Here is a 5804-nt window from a genome sequence, read left to right as displayed (position 1 = left end):
AGAAATTGGGAGCATTGTCCCATCGAAATATGATGTCTTTGAAGCCCATCCTTATCATTGAAGCATTTGATTGCTGGGGCATCGATTTCATTGGACCATTCCCTCAATTGTTTGGAAATCTGTATATTTTGCTCGCCGTGGATTATGTCACTAAATGGGTCGAAGCGATTCGGTGTCAAACTAATGATCATCGCACGGTCATTAAATTCTTAAAAGAAAACATCCTTTCTCGATTCGGAACGCCTCGAGCCATCATTAGTGATGGGGGCTCACACTTTTGTAATAGACCATTCGAGAGCTTAATAAAGAAATACAGTATCTCTCATAAGGTGAGCACCCCGTACCACCCACAGACAAGTGGGCAAGCTGAGATTTTTAATAGAAAAATTAAACACATTTTGGAGAAAACGGTTAACCCTGATCGTAAGGATTGGTCAATCCGATTGACCGATGCCTTATGGGCATACCGTACTGCCTTTAAAACCCCTATTGGAATGTCTCCCTTTAGACTTGTCTATGGGAAAGCTTGTCACTTGCCTGTGGAGCTGGAACATAAAGCGTACTGGGCGATCAAAAATCTTAATTTCAATCTGGACAACGCTGGCTCGCTATGCAAACTTCAATTGAATGAACTGGAGGAAATTCGGAATGATGCGTACGATAATTCGAGAATTTACAAGGACAAGATGAAAGCATTTCATGACCAACACATTTTGTGAAAATCATTCACGCCTGGTCAGAAGGTCCTTTTGTACAATTCTCGATTACATCTCTTTCCGGGTAAGCTTCGATCTCGTTGGACCGGCCCTTACATTGTTGTTACTGTTTTTCCTCATGGGGCCGTTGAGATTAGAGATCCCGACAATGGCAAGGAGTTTAAAGTCAATGGACATCGATTGAAACCATTTGTCAAGAAATTTGATTCAGAGGACATGTCCATACCTCTGACTGATCCTGTTTACCAGGATTGATCTCCTAGTCTGATGGAGGTATAGGTGGGTTTATCGCTTTCATAGGACTAGGGTAGTTGTTTTATTTGTCTGGATGAAGACGGTAAACTTAACGCTCCTGGGAGGCAACCCAGCTCTTCATTTCATTTCGTTTTTTTAGTTAGTTCAATGTTTGTGGGTAGCATTACTGCAAACCCTCACGAGACTACAACTCGTCCACTAGGGGGCAACCTAGGGGTTTAAAGGCTTGTTGCATACGCTAAATGTAATCGAGAGCACCTACGAAAGTGGTATAGGTAGGGTTTTATTTTTGTTATTTTTGTGTTGCTTTCTCTCTCGTGCTGACCGATGCCCATGCTGCGATATCTTAGAAAGTGTCTCTCGATTCATCATCCAGGTACTATCTTCCCATCACTTCATATTCACTTTTTGTTGTCCTAAGTGCATTGCACGCTCATATCTTTTACATTGAGGACAATGTAGATTTTAGGTTGGGGGTGGGAGATTAGGTGACCTAATCAGTATTTTCTTGGTCTAGAACAAAAGTTGTGAAAGTTGTGAAAATTTTAAAAATTTTCTGACATTTTGTTGAATTCGAAGTGATTTTGACAACCATCTTGGATTTAACATTACAAGATAAGTGAAGTTGGTAATTTATGACTCTTAGATTCAGTTATCTATTATATTAGATTTCACAGTTAAGTTTGAAGTGTTAATCTATAATTAGAAGTTTTAAACATTGATTGAGTTATGATTTCACATGTCACATCTTGCTTTCACATTAAGATTTCAGTTTGATATTAAAGGGTTAACTTGGTAATCACTAAGCATGTAAGGAACTAGCTTGGAAAATTTGCCCGTCATGATCAATTGAAAAATTGAAAAAAAAAAAAGAAAAAAAAAAGAAAAAGAAGAGACCTTTGGAAAAGGTTAGGCGAATAATCTTCACCATAGGTTTGCTCCTTATTGGTGCGGATTCGATTCTCCTCTCCCTCGATGAAAAAAAATCAAAAGTGGGAAGAATAAAAAAGAAGAATTGTAAGGCAAAATTCTGGTTTAGGTTTTGAGTGTCCTAAATACTGTTTTGATTATCAATGTTATCATAGAAATTATCTATTGGATTTCTTAATGATAATAAGCCGAGATTTCATTATACACTCATGATACTCATTGTTTAGAATTGTTCTAATTAATGCATAAATACTTTAAAGTTGATTATGAAACTTATTGTGCACTTGATTCCAGGAGGAAGTAATATCCAACATTCATGCATCTTAGAATTTTCGAATCTAGATTGTTTTTTTTTTTTTTTTAAAAATCGCTTGAGTTAATAAAGATTGTCCTGTAATTCTCAACTTATTTTTTCGCATACTTTGCTTGGGACTAGCAAAATGCTAGTTGGGGGTTGTGTTGAGGGTCAAATATTGCATATCAGACCCAGTTGTTACCTAGATTTATGAACATGATACTGTTTAACGCCCTATTTTAATCGTGTTTGTGTTGCAAGGTAGATTTATAAGCATGGACTGAAAAGGGTACTTAAAGCATGGATTTAACAGTCTGAAGTCACCAAGGCAAGCGACAGACCCTAGGAGACCAAGATCGACAGATTTGCATACCATGGATCCAAGAAAATCGAGAAATTGAAGCTCAAGTGGCCTGAAAAGTGTCCAGAATGCAAGATCATAGGGTTCCCACCATCTGATCAGTTCGAAACTCCATTCGTGGCCTGAAGACCATAAATGAACCGTACACGTAAAATTTCATCCATTGGATCGCTGTGGAAGTGCCCAATGGACGTTTCAGCCCACAATTTACTGATCTGGGGCCCACCTGATCTCTGGATATGCCTCATCTTCGGTCTCGACGCCTTAAATCATGTGAAGAACCAGATGGACGGAGGAGATTTTGTACATACACCATGATGGACCCCATGTGCATTGCATGTGTACAGTCTGCAAGTGCACCAGCCGTGCACCCGTGCACTCAAAGTCGGTCAGCAGGCGCTGACCGACAAAATTTAAAATTTTCAAAAATACAACAGCATTAACGCTGTTCGTCCGTCGGTTCCTCTCAGTGGGGTCCACTCCTCTTCCAAAGCATCAATCGGGACCGTCCATTGTGTGCGTAGGTGGGGTATTTACCTCACCAAGGCATGATGAACGGCGGAGTAGAAGGTATTGTGGGCCACATAGAATTTGGTCCAAAAATAGTGATTCCCACCTGGTTTTTCGAGTAGAACGCAGTGGACGGCATGGATTTCTCAAAACAAAAGCGATGTGGGCCCCACCATCAGTATAGCGTAAGTACATTACGCACCCTTTTTTCACGTCCGAGAAATCCGGAACTTCCGGCCGATTGTGGGCCACTGCCTGTGATCGGATTGGTGATCCAAACCGTCCAGATGATGCCCAAGCCAGGATTAACCCTAGCCATGGAGAAATTTTTACTCCAAGGACGATTACGGTCGTGCAATCACATTCCAAATGCAAGTCGGTTTGCGTTTCTACGAACACGGTTTGAGTAGCTGGCTGCGCAAACTTTCCGGATTCCAGCCACAAATGGGACTCTCTTCATACCTCGAAGATAAAGAGAGAATGCGGAGGAGGGCCGGGGATCTCGTTTTTGATTTTTAAGAGAAAGCATTCAAGAAGGGAGCTTGGGCCTTTTGCTGGACGTCAGGGACGGAGAAAGAGAAACATAGAAGACTGGGAGGAAGAGAGGCTTTGCGGCTGTAACGTGAGTGTGAGAGAGTACAGAGGAGGCTGGAGCCGTGGAGCATGCTGGAGGAGGGAGATTGGCTGGACTGGAGCAGAGGCCGACCTGATTTTTTTCTTTTCCTTTCTTCTTCTTCTTTTTAATCGGAGTTTAGCCTAATCTTTTTAATGTGTGGCTAAACCTCTTAGCTAGGGCTAGGAGGTGAAACCTGTAGCGAGATGGGAGACACTATTTCATGCGTTTAATTTAAATTTCTGAACTGAACTTGGTTTTAAGTTGATTATTAAAGGAATATTTTTTCAGTCTTTAATGGTCTGTTGTGACTGAAATTACAATGGATTTGCAATGGCTTTGAATATTTCTTTTTCCTCTTTTTTTTTATGTTTATGAAGTCAGGAAGCCCTGTTGTTCATCATTGTTCCATGGGCATGGTAGGATGACAGTACCCTTCCTGATCTTCATACATTGTTGGTTGGTTGGTAATTAGTTTAATTATGTTATTTACTTTGTCTCCTGGGCATGGTTTGGTGATGGAATCCATTCTAATTCATATACCTTTCATCTCTTGAAAACCAGATCAAGTAAGTTCAGTTTATAATTCTTGATGCAGGCATAAGATGTCCCTGATCTCTACAAGTGGATCCTCTGAATCCCTAGTTTCCTTACTCTGAATTTCCTTAAGTTTTTGATAATTATTCCACAATTATTCCCTAAATTTTATTTGGTTTAGATCACATCTTAGTTTAGTTCTAGTTCTACTTGGTTTCAGATCACGTATAAGTTTCAGTCCCTGTGGATTCGACCTCGGTCTTACCGAGTTTATTACTACATCACAACCCTATACTTGGGGAGTGAACAGTCGCATACTCAACAATCATATATTTACAATGAATAATCATGGCAAGCACAAATCATAATTCCATATTCATTCAAACATTTCAACAAACACATTGAATACACTATATTCAACATAGTTCATATATATGCGTAATACACGGAATACGTCGTATCTAAGCACATGTGACGGCAATCAAGTCAGTCATAAATCATTACTGACATTAAGAGCCTTGAAAACCATAACCTAAACATTTATAGTCCGCACCTCACCTTTCATCGGTAGACTCGTAATGAACTCAGTTTAAACACTAAGTCTTTGTCTATGATACAACGACAACCTATGACATGAAATGGGTTAGCTATTTCACCACTTACTCTAATTGAATCCCTAAAACAGATTAGGGTTAGGATTTCTTACCTGAAAATGGAATCAGAATTACTGGTATAGCGACACGGATGAGGTAATTAAGCACGACGAGTGGTGGGATCGAATCCCAATGACAATCCCTAACTCTCTCTCTCTTCTCCTTACTTTCTTCTTCTCTTTTCTCTCTTCTCTCTCATAAGGTTTAGAAATTCATATAGAATGGGAGAGAGAGGGTTTAAGGCACTTATATAGGCCCACAACTGATCTCAATGGCCCCAGGTGTCATGCCCCAAACTCGAAAAACGAGCTCACAAAATTTCTGATCGTTGAATCCGGCGCCTACAGCCTCCGTAGTGCCCCATTCTCGGATCCCGGCACTCGCATGCCAGATTCCGATCCTGGGATCCTACAAGGAGGATTTTCAGTATGAATTTTTTTTGTAATGGAGCATAACCACAAGCATAACTAAGTCACAAAATAACATCACCACATTTCCACTATATCAAAAACTTTAAGTACAGTGCGGAAAGAAAAATACAGGGTGATCAAAAAGTTCCAAAATAAACTGATGCGCACTCCTGCCTCAGTGCTGCTGCTGTCCAACGCTATTTGCACACAACGGTCGTGCATAAGCTTACAAAAGCTTAAAAAGTGGTGTAAGTATGTGCACAGGGCAAGTGTCAAGTGTACAGTATCAAAGTAAGTCCATGAATGCTATCAGCTGTACCAAATCTATATGATGCAAGGCATGAATGCTATCGGCCATACTAAGGTCATGCGATGCGAGGCCTATGTAGCCGAATGTCATATGTAAGATGCAAAGCAAGCATATCAATCCTCATCAAGTACACATATCAGTACAGTTTCTCTCTGGATATCACCGAGGTTTACTACACCTCACACTGACTGCCTCCTTCCTAGCGGCACAGTCA

Source organism: Magnolia sinica, chromosome 12, assembly GCF_029962835.1.
Source record: "Magnolia sinica isolate HGM2019 chromosome 12, MsV1, whole genome shotgun sequence".
Classification (NCBI taxonomy): Eukaryota; Viridiplantae; Streptophyta; class Magnoliopsida; order Magnoliales; family Magnoliaceae; genus Magnolia; species Magnolia sinica.
This window is presented reverse-complemented; position numbering follows the sequence as displayed.